The sequence below is a fragment of the Xiphias gladius genome, chromosome 9, assembly GCF_016859285.1.
Source record: "Xiphias gladius isolate SHS-SW01 ecotype Sanya breed wild chromosome 9, ASM1685928v1, whole genome shotgun sequence".
Classification (NCBI taxonomy): Eukaryota; Metazoa; Chordata; class Actinopteri; order Istiophoriformes; family Xiphiidae; genus Xiphias; species Xiphias gladius.
The window spans coordinates 2,025,973-2,038,336 of NC_053408.1; positions in this window are offsets into that span (position 1 = coordinate 2,025,973).

Genomic DNA, 12,364 nt, shown 5'->3' on the forward strand with positions numbered 1-12,364 from the left:
CTTTAACAACACACTGCATATTCCAGGCAATGTTCAAAATGTTAACAAGAATTGCTTTAACATATTGACATTTATTCTCATCACAACAGTGGGATTATACTTAGAACAACAGTCCTACTTTTGGATTCCATTATGTAAACTGATGCTGTTACTGATCCATGTTAATATTTCATATTATTCTAATGATGTTGACTTTATTGATGTCTCATCCAGGTTTGTGCATCAAACACACTTTGTTAATACGACAAATAGAGAGATCCGCATGGCACGAGAGTGTCTTCCATACATGTATTTCCCTTACTCCAGTACTGAAGGCTGATATTTAGCGTTTGGTTTGAGATGGTTTAACATCTAAGCTCAAATTGCTGCACTTAAACATTGAGATCATCCTTTTCGTCTTTTTAAAGTGCAACCAAGAGATGTGGGGCGTCTCTGTCTTTGTCAGTATGTATTCATTTTGGATCAGCGTGCAGAATAAATGGGTTTAATTTGAACTGGTTAATTCTAATGTAACATACGTATATGCAGCTGCGTTTACACAGATTTCACGGATCTTCACAAAGCTGGTTAGGGTTAATATGTCATGATAACTGATGTGACATTTTTGTCCCTTGTTTGATTAAGCAGTTGTTCTTTCTATTTTGTATTTGTATCACAGGGCCTCATTTATCAGGGGAATGTAACCCCCCAAAAAAGAGCCTCTATGCTTTCAGAACAAAGCTGTTTTTTCCTTTCTTTCTTTCTTCTTGAACAAGTATCATGTACCACTCACTATTTTTCTGGAAGGAGCGGCGGAAAGTCGGATTTATTTAATCAGTATGCTGATATCGTGACGACTCCAGCTCTGGTTCGGCATCTACTGTGACACATATTGGACAATTATGTTCTTTCCTTGAGACAGGAGTTTAATAAAGCTAAACCTGAGTCGATCACTTGGTGGTGTGCACTTGTTTGCGACCAAGCTGCACAAAAGCAAAATAATTCGCCAAAAACAGCTGAATAACAACAACCTTCTAGTCTATTACGAAACAGTCTTCCCCAGAAAAGCAACAGCGTCAGTTGTACTGCTCTGATGACGGATCACTGGCAGCTGTGCAGTTATTTTTTTTACCATTGTTTCAGGTCCCATATTACCACTACTGGCACTGCAAAAATGTGCCACGTTTTCGTACGCTTTTGTCAGACGGCGGCTCCACGGGGTGACGTTCTACTGCCGAGTGACATTTATGGCAATTAAACTTACATTACGCTAATTCGTCAGATCTCATAAATGCACACCCACTCGAGTTTAAAACAAGTAATTTACAAGTGGGGAAGATGTGCGCGGTTAAGAGAGTTATTCTAAAAGAAATCGACCCGCTTATCAATTCGAACTCACATCATCCACTTACTATTAGCAACGTGTCTGTCAGGGTGATAAACCAGGATAAATGGTAATAACGTTCTGAAGAGAGAGCCAGCGTTAACATCTTGTTAGATGTTGAAGAAGATGCACAGCTGATGTTTATTAAGCTGAAGCTTAAGATCTAGAAACATCTAAACATTCTCTGTATTTCAAGCTTTTTTCTAGATGTCGTCTGACCTGAATAATTGAGATCCACCTCCAGTAAATCCTCCAGTTCCACCTGTGTGTGTCTGCCGCTTGCCGTTTTGCTTCCCGGTCTCTCCTGTCATCTCAGATCCCTCTCACGCCTCACCTGCACGCTGACCGTCACCATTCAGCTCAGTAGCCGGCCCAGACCGGGTCAGAGCTTGCCCTGCGGTCAGTCAGCACGCCGTTGCTCTTTCGTGGGACGGTTTCTAGTCTGATAGAGGAGGTTGAACAGCTCCTGTAGCTAATAAACTACAGTAGCTTCGTCTTTCTTGGATTCACCGGTTTTCTGTCCCCCCCAAAGTTCAGAGCTGGCTCGCTGCTGGTCAGTGGCACAAAGTCGCGTGTCAAACTACGTCAAAGTTGAACTCTACGCAGAACATTTGAGATGAATCAGATGAATTTTGCCTGCGTGGGAAGAGCCTCTAATCGTGGTGATTCCCGGTGTGTGCAGGCCTTCACCCATACCAGTCACCTGACCACAAAGCTGACCTCCAGGTCCACATCAACCTCTCAGCACAGGAACCCTGTGGCTTCTCATAATGTCTACGATGGCTGCCTGTCCTCAGAGGAAAGTCTCTTGACTCTCACCTGCCCCTTTATCGCAGATGAAAATGAAAGAACGTAGCACTCGACACGCTTCAGACCGTATTGCGGAGCGCGCGAGTGTCTTTCCACCCAGCTCGTCCTCAGCTGCGAAAGTTGTGTGGATCGACCGCGTTGTGTGTGACTTCCAACGACCTCCCAGTCTGATGCTCTGCGACGGTATTGAGTCACTCCTCCCCACATCTCCCGCACAACCCGATTTTCAGGATTTTACATTGAACTAACTGAACTGGAAAATAATGACACATTTCATTCTGCACCTCACAAGCTCAGGCCGTCGTGCAGGCTCATTTGATAACGTATGCTGTGTGTTTTACGAATGTTTAAATGAATGTCGTTATAACGTTGGCCAAACATTATTGCCAGGTTAAGTGTCTTTCTTTAGAATATGGGTTAGGGTTGAGTTTGCTGATGCTCTCTCTCAGCCAAGCCCTTAAAAGCGAAGGAAACGACTCCTCCAAGGAGGTTTTGCTAAATAAATCATTGTTTGTTTGAAACTTTTATGTATGGAACTTGACCCAGCCAGTGGATAAGTGCAATGGAATAACTCGTTCCCTAATTTTTTGCCAAAGTAAAAGGACTCTATCTTCCCCTACAGGCCTCCTCAGTCGAGAAGCATTAAATAAAAGGAAAAAAACAAACTTCTTGACAAGAAAGGAGGAAAAAGGTGAAAAAACAGAGTGAACAAAGACAGTAAACAAAAGAATAAACAACCAAATAGCTGCTATCGGTAGTCTCTGAATGTGATTTCTAGGCTACAAATAACTTTAAATGTCCTAAAGCCGTAGAGAGAGCAGTGATTAAGCGCTGGCAGGGAACACTATCCATCATGCTACGGGAGAGGGTGGCGGAGCAGTAATGGAGGAGAGAATAAGAAAACGCTGTCTCAAGCTGTGAAAAAGGAGTCCAGACAATACGATGAGATGCCAGGCAAGACTGTGGAGGATTGCTCCTCCTCGGCTCAGATAAGAAATCTTTTGTATGCGCTTCGATCTCGGTCCGTCTCTCGCTGCTGTGAGCCTCCCCGGCCGTCCACCCATTGTTTGCCTCCGCTCTCTTTCATAGCCTGAACTTGTTGGCCTGCCCGCCTGCTTCTCTCCCTACGCCGTGTGCTTATATGCCTGTTTTAGGCCTTGGCAGTAAATCAAAACATATCAACAGCAGCTGGGCACCTCTACATCACTTTCTTTTTTTTTTTTCCATGGGAGAAAAGTTGTTTGGAGAAAGCTTCCTGTATAAGATGCGCAGAATCCCACAAATCGAGTTTGAGATTTAAATTGGCTTGTTAGTTGTTGAAATAGGGTTAAATTAAGCATTTTCCTTAAACAAACATAGAATTGAAATTAGCTATTGAGTCTCATTTATTAGCTTTTTTACAGTTTTTACTCCATTCACCTCAGAGACTGTCCCCCTTTGAAAATCAATCCTCTAGGACGTCTGTGCAGCGGCTTCTTATAACAGGAGATTGCAGTTCGCTTCCTGTGTGAACCCGTTCCACAACCTTAACCTCGTGTTTAATATCGTTACCGCGCCGGCCGCGAGTTTTCGTGGACCCAGCGTCTGAGACACCAGTTTGGACAGCCAGCTGCAGGAGCTACTGCTGGGTGGGAAGTGTTGTCGGGGCTGGTTGTGTTGGCGCAGGATGTCTTTCTGCTGCACGCCACTGCAGGTTCTGTGATGTGGTTTATGTGGGGAACAAGCAGCTGAACTTTTCTTGTGCCTTTATGCATATTACTCTCATATCGAAAGCAGTGTTTCAGGTTGTTCTTGCTCTTCACGTAATCACTCGGCAAACATTACACACACAACCATCAATGTGAGGAACAGGATATATTAAAGCATTTTGCCCCCCCCCAGGTAATAAAACTCACTGTTAATGTTGAAAATAAGTTGTACTCGCTTTTGTTGCCAGACATCCATTTATTAAAGTTTCCTGTCTCCATTTTTAATTTGCTTTGACGGAGGAAAGAAGATGAAACGAAGTTATTCACTGGAAAGCATCATTCTTCCTGGTGTGTATGATACCCTGTTGAACGGGAAAAAATTGATAAGGGTAATTGCACAGTCACACTCCCCTCACCACCTACTTACAACCATCTACCATACTGTCATGACTGTTGAACTCAATTAATTTCATCACGCATGCTGCCGCAGTTAGATAAGGAAAGAGAGAGTAGCACTGACTGCGCAGCCTGGTATTAGAGCACAATACAAAGTGTGCTGTTGCAGGCTTGATTAAGGTGGTTGGGGGTAATATCCTGCAAAGGAAGGGGGCACACGTCGTATCAGAACATTGAGGTCTTGTCTACAAGAAACTTCAGAAAAATAATTCACTATGATTGAAATAAAAATAAAACAACATTTGTTGAAAAACCTATATTTTCACGTCTCAAGGAGACACGAGCGCGCCAACGGCGGGGAGCTCAATTTCATGTTCACGCTTTGGTCAAAAAGTGACGCACAAATGTGTTACAACCCAACGCCGCAGAAGATCAATAACAGTAGTAGTGACAAAGTTCCATAAGGCTGCAGGTGCACGAAGTAACACAAGAGCATAGCGAGCGACATTTGTTTTTCAGGGACTTAATGTGCACCCTCGGCTGGCGCTCATACGTTTCCTCTGGCATCAGCACTGGGACACCGAGGCAGGTTTCTCTGAGAAAACACCCGTGTGGATGGAGATACAAAGGCAATCAGATCCTAACCTACCTGCCTGGACTCAAATGTCCACCTGCCACTGCGTTGGAAAAAAAATGTGTTCAGGCATCAATAAATGACTCAATTTTTATGTTCTTTGGCCAAGTGTCAAGTAAAACAAGGGAGTTTCTGATTTATTTTTTTAAAAGGTCAGTTTCTTTTTTTTAACTTTTTTTAAAAATCATAAATATATTGATAATTTATTTAAAATTATATCACTCTAAAGTGCATATGGATGTTGTGGCAGGAAGCATGAATTTGTGACATTTAAGTAAACGTTGCTACTAAATTCAAGATTGAACAATGGAGCCAAGCTGTTGAGGATTTTGAAAGAGCAAACGGGTGCATTTGTCCTGGTTGGGTTTACGGTATACCCACACTTTGTGTTTACTGCTCCAGTAAGAGGATTAACCCTATTTGGATTTTGTACTGCTTGCAAATTGAATGACAAGGTACAGTGTGAAAGCCAAAAGGAAAAAGTTCTGTTATTTGAGAAAGAGACCTTAATTATTTCCTTATCAAGGGAGCACAGTCGTGGTTTTACCAGTGAAGTACTCAGGTCCTCAGCTGGGTAAAGGTAGCAGATCCACAATGGACACTACCCATCAGAAGCCATTCTCGCAATCTTTGTGTTGCTTTGGTGAAAAAAAATCATTTAGAAGTAAAATGTACAGCAGAATAAAAAGTTAGAGAACTTGCTGTGAAGAGTGTTGAACTGATGGATGCTGGAATGACACCTAACTGTAAAGTAGTAGCAGTGTGCTGATTACATTAATGGACTTCAAAAGGTCCCGGACCCAAAACTTGCACTGGGTCTCTGTGATCAAAAAGCAAGTAGAACTCCTAAAAAGGTTCCTGGCATCGAAAAGGGGCAGATTGGCTCATCTGGTTCTCCTAGAAATGTTGTTTATATACAACTAAATGGCATCAGCAAATTGGTTTTGGAGGAAACGTAATCACTGGCTGGATTGTGTTCAGGGGCAACTTTTCTTTTTGAATGAACGAACGAAGCCGCACATTTACTAACGCAGCGGATTTGCACGAGGAGGTGGTTCAGGCGCCTGGCAGGTGAAGAAAGTGTACGACTGTCACGCCAGAGACCGGGGTTCACATCCAGAGTCCAGTCTGTGGTTCAGGCAACGACAGCTCTGTGGTTAAGGTTCAGGAAAGACGGAAGTCTTGGTTCAATGTAAATAAACAGCTTGAAGTCACTGAACTTTCTCTGCATTAAACCAGACCAGGATCTTTCCCTGGCCTGAACCAAGTGCTGCTGAGGGCCAAACAGAACCATAAAACAGTTTAATAATGCAGGAGTCACTGCTAGCGGATGTTGTGCTGCAGGTTCAGACATTTCAGTGGCAAATAAACTTAGAAAATGTAACTCGCTTCCATAAAATATCCACTGGAAAACGGGTCTATTTGCATCCCTGATTCCATCTGTCTGACCAACCCCCGGCATCGACTCTGTACGTCACTTAAAATTCTCGTCCAGTTTTTAGTGTTCGACAATCAACCCAGTAGGTTTCATTAAGTGAGTAGTAACTGTGCATTGTCAAACACACAAACCCCAGCGAGCCACAGCCCAACTGGACTGGTCACATCCTGGGTCCTTTTATGTGAGTTGGACTGGAGAAAGTTAATCTACTCTTAACTGCATTTTCCTACCTCACCCTTCTGAACTGCGAAGATCCAGGTTCAAACCTTAGTACGTACACGTACACACACACACACACACCACTGCCTCTACAGTAATGTTGTATTTGTTAAGCGTGCTGGAAAGATTAAAAGAATTACTCTGCAAACAAACAGCGGCTGCGGTGCCTCAGAAATGAACACACACTCTCGAACCCACACGCACAACACACACACCAAGTCTCCTCACACATCAACCCGAAAGTGGGACGCGTGCAAGAAATTACAGCAGCTCAGTGTGCCGAGCAGTCAGGCAGGTATTGATAACACTGCAGCTACTTATTGCCTCGTTCCTCTTCTCCTGCTGACGATGTGCGTCTCGGACGCCTTCCTCTCCCCTTCTACTTCCTCCTGCTTCTGCCTTATCTCGGACGGGTCGGTCTCGTGCACTTCCACAGCACGAGCGCTGTGTCTTAAAGTGAGGATGTCACAGTGCTCAGGTGTGTCAAGAGTGTGAAAATGCGTCCGCCTTGCAGGGAAGGATTATGTGGAGAAGACATGGCTTGAAGCAGAGCATAGTTTAAAATGAGGGCTTCAGTAGCTCGGCATCCATCAGCTCAGACGGCTGATCGGGGGCTGAGTGCAGGACTTCAGACGTCCACAGGTTTCCCCACGTACAGTCCGCACCACGTTAGCTGCAAGAGGTGATAGATGTCAATCAGTGGTGGCGCGTGGCTTAAAAAAAAATGGGTGAAATAATCATTTTTGACACGATTTTAACTGCCTGCTGATGTTTTTGGAAACACACAGGTCCTTTCTCTTTAGCTGTGTGTTAACTCTGTGTATAGCATCGTTCAGCGTTATCATTGCTACAGCTGGAAAGTCTCTCAGTGTGTCAGCGGCGTGAGTTGACAGACGTCTATCAATGGTGACGCATGGCTGAACAAAAGGTGTTGCATGAAACACCTCTAGACACTAATTCAGCAGGTCTCCAGCTACATGTTTTCCTACTGCAGTGCTGCAGTTGTTTGTGAACTGAAACAGCACTCGGTGAAAAAAGGCATTCGATCTAGTTCAGCCGATCCGATATGCAGAAGCTCGGCTTTTCAGTGGAACTACGAGAGGAGAACACACAACACCAGTTTAAGAGTTTCTTCACTGGCTTCCCATTACTTCTCTTTATTTATCCCTTACAAAGCTGTCAATGGTTTGGCTCCAAGCTACATCCCTGACCTTTAGATCCCTTACACTTAAGGACACACTCGTAGGTTGGCGGGAAAAGCTCTTGTCACTGTTTTCCCTTTCACTGCTCCCACACTGGAATGAGTTACCACTCACAATCCGCAAAGCTGCCTTTGTCCTTTAAACATCGGCCACACACACTTTTTTGAATCTGCCTTTATCTGATCTGGAGGATTTTACTTCTTCTAATTGTCTTTAACTTAGAGAATATAATCATTACTTTACTGTATAGTTTTATTACTGTCTCAAAAATCCAAAATAAGCACTTTGTAACTTTGTTAAGAAAAGTGCCGTATACATACAGAAATATAGTTTATATATTATTCAACCAAAATGATTTGTTCCATGCATTGAGTTTACCGCGTCATTTGTCCCCATTTTGAAAAGAAATGAAAATGAAATGAGAGTACAAATGTATAGTTAGTACAGAATGAAAATTAGATGATCGGCTCCATTTCTTTGTGTACAAATCTCCATAGTGATTTTGGACCTGGGCCTGTCTACAGGATACAGGTAAGAGTGGCATGAGGTCCTCTCAGTTTCTAACCCTTGCTCCCTCTAGCTCCTCTCTCCTCTTTTTACTTCTCAGGGACTGGGTCGCTGCTCCCTTCTGTCTCTGTCTCACTCCCATTCGACTCACGCGACTCATCCGTTCAGTCGTCTCCTCTCTTTCTATATTCTGTCCATTTTCCGGCTCGATTGGCCCCCGTCCTGACAAACACGGACAGTGTTGGCATGTACAGAGGACTGCAGGGTAACTACGGCCCGGTCCTCACGGACCCACAGCAATGGTCGCAGAGGCCTGAATACATACAGAAGTGTTAAGACTTTGCTTTAAAAGGGTCTGAGTCTGTGCAAAAGGAGCAAAACGGCAACTGATTACGTTCCTAAAAAAAAAAAAAACTCTTGGCAAAGTAGCATCAAGTTCTGCTGCATTGTTGGACAGGAAATACATAAAGTCACAAGCTTTACACTTATAAATATTCTTCATGATAATAGTCAGTGGAGGTGGGTCAAAGTCTAGAAGCTTCAAGTCGAGTCCCAAGTCCTAAACAGCTTATGTTCAAATTAATCAACCAAATTTAATGTCATTTTAAATGTTTAAACTGAACAACAGGAATAATGGATGCTTTTTAAAAATTGTATTCTTTAATTTCAATGAAACTTGAAAAATCAAACATTTAAATTTAGGTGAACTTTGGTGGTTTCCAGCTGAAAAGGCTTTAGTCCAAAGGAACTCAAAAAATCATTGGTTTCCAACTAAGGTTCAGGTCACAGTTGAGTCTGGTTTCAAGTCTGAAACTGGCAAATCTGAGTCACGTCTGACTTGAGTCCAAAACCTCTGGTGTTCAAATTGTAATATATTACAGAACATACTGTGCAGCTTAATTATTTTTCAGTTGTTTGTCTCATCCGCATCTGTGCTTTAATGGAAACAGGCCGGATTACAAGTTATACTTGACTCAGGCTTTACACGTGTAGCAATGACGTGGATTTTTATGCTTCAAGTCTGTTTCCTGTCCCTGAACTGCGGCGACTGTGCGTCGGGCTCTTAGCGCTGCCAAAACAGTCCCTACACTCCTGCGCTATACCTGAACACATCCCGTACAGACACCGATGGACGACCGAGGCTGCTGCTTTCACCGCATCGTCTGTGCGGACAAGCTGCGACGTAACATACCAGCCCAGCTGTCGGCTTCCTACCATACAACGCAATCTAGTACCAGCTTCGTGAAAGATTAGAAATGACCGCGGAAGTTGAACAAACTAGAGGAAACACTATCATCTAAATTTGTATTTTTATGACAGAAAATAGTTACACTTTTAAAGCCCCTAAATCCGGATTTGTTCTGAAAATCCTTTAAGAAATTCCTGGATCCACACCTAAAGCTAGTCACGTCTTCCTCAGCTCATCGCGTCTCACTGAGCAGGGCAGAGCCAGTTATGCGCTTGGCTATCAACAAGCGGTCATGTAACCGGATCTGCCCTGTTCGTCTTGACTGACAGACAAAGAGTTTGTGATGAAACCAAGTTATGCACACACACACACACACACCCACCTGACAGCGTGGTAACGGTGCACACACGCCGCCTCGCCCTCCCTGGCTCACGTTGTGTAGTTGAGGTTTCTGTATCTGCACCGCAGGGCACTGTGTTCATTACCGTGCCGCATGGGGGAAAAATATTGAAATAACTGAATTTTAATTAAATGACTTTCATTAAACAGAAAATAAAATAAGCAGGATGAAATAACAATCTAAAGTAAATGAGAGTTTTAAAATGCTTTAACAATTACATCATTTTGTGATTATATCAAATAATTTGCCTTTATTCCACGTGATTATTTATTTTACAATGTCTTATTTATTTGATGCTGGACACTTTGGGTCTCCATAGACATGCTGCACAGCAAAAACCAAAGGTCTCGCTACCATCTTGGCAGTATGGTGCGTTGTACGACATGCTGAAAGGTCTGCAGTCAGACGGGGCTGGGACTTCTATGAATATGCACGTGACAAACAACGGTGCTCTCCGTCTGGCGCCCGATAGTGATGTAGACCAGAGCTACACTGTGCTCTGCACTCCGCCCTGTGGTCGGTCACGACTCATGAGAGCCTCATGCCCAAAAGTCGCTAACACCGTCCTCTGCCCAAAGAGCTGCAGCATTTCGGATTCAGTTTTCATTCCCTTTCAAAAAGCGGCTCTAGCACAGAACTTGTTTCCTCCACTGCATTCTGCACACAGAAGCTCCAAAGCGTGTCCCCAAGATTGGACAGCATTGATTTGTCTCTGTAGTAAAAGAAGACAGCACAAGGGTGGGAACAACGTGTGTGTGTGTGTGTGTGTGTGTGTGCACGGCCATGTACGGTAGCTCTTCTCAATTATACACTTGTGCAGGGACACCATGCAAAGACTCACAGAGGGTACTTAGGCTTTTATAAAGTTATATGCACACATTCCCCCATGACAGCGTGGTAACAGTGCACACACGCTGCCTCTCCCTCCGCGCCTCACGTTGTGTTGTTGGAGTTTTCTGCATCTGCACCGCAGGGCACTGTGTTCATTACCGTGCCGCAGAGCAGCACTAAACATCCAGATGGAAAAAGAAACGCGCGGAGGAGACGAAATAAAAGAAATTCCTGAAATTGTCTGGGAGGAGAGAAGGAGGGTGATGCACAGCAGAACAAGAGAAAGAGGGGGCTGTGGAGGGACGTATCAATTATCAAGTTTTTAAAGCTATTATCACTAAGAACCGTTCGGATGTTACATCTCTACAAAGGTATTTTCACAGGGCTGGAACCAATCGAACCGGAGAGCTGCGTCAAACTCATGAAAAGAGCCGTTTCCGTTCATTTGGTGAATTGTTCATTTGCTGGATGAACGGAGAAACATCCGATCAGCATTTGTAAAAGTTCTAATTCCACAGCGACTCAATCACGCTGGCAATAACACATCCAATAAAGATTAAGCATCTTCACACACAGCTTTACCAGTCTGCGAGATGTGCGTTTCCACCTGCCCTCATGAGCACCCGCGCAGATACACGAAGAACTGCGCATACCTGAAATCCACAAATGACAAATATCTCATTTCGATTTCGAGTTATACACTTTTCACCAAGTCACACAGTCAAACTCTGCACAGCCCAACAAATGCCTGTATCGATCAGCAAAGTATTGATCGAGGAGCCAGACAAACTGTTGCACTGCTCATTAGGCCAGCCACAAAACAGGCAGCAACACAATGAGATGTCTCACCTCACACCAGATTTTTATTTCTCATCAGCATTGGGACAAAAACACCCACGAACACCCAGAATGATTAAAATCCGGACCTTTGATTGAACTGCCAGAGGACAAGGATCTGAGTCATTTTGAATGTTGGTTCGTTCTGTAAATATCCTCAAATTCTGTGACCGGCCAGCAAATTCTGTAAAACTCACTGGATTATAAAAAAAAAAAAACAATCAGCTAATGAGAGAGCTCATTTTTCTGTCAGCAGTTTTCATAAGGACCGTTTCTTCAGGGGAAAGCAATTCCAACAAAAACTGTTGACAATTGAGGTTTTTGGGTTGTTCGTAATAACAGGGAGACTGTTTTCAGACAGACTCTTGGCTGGTGATTTTCTTTCTATGAAATATATTAATATATTTTGTATATTTTAAATGTTGTGAGCCCCACAAACTAAATTCCATTCCGCTCCATTGTATTCGGGCGGAGACGGAAATGTCAAAGACGGAGATCAGACGAGAAAATATGCAGAAATAAAACCAAAACTACAAACTTGCTGTTTTCAGCCACGCCAGTGTCATAGCTCCAGGAAAAGCGACGCCGGTCAGTCGGCCCACCGCTTCGGTCCAGAAAGAAATATCAGCAATATCTCAACATCACAACTGTTTCTAGCACAACGCTGGATTAAAAAAAAATAGATAAATAAATAAAGTGAATGGTAGATCAAACCCAAATAGACGAGGGACTGGATGGGTCATGGTCGGTTGCAAAATTTAAGAAGAAACAACCAACGAAGGGAAAAACGGTCAAAGGGGTTAAATAGTTTCTGAAGACGCGGATCACAGATGGATCTCATCCTCCCGAG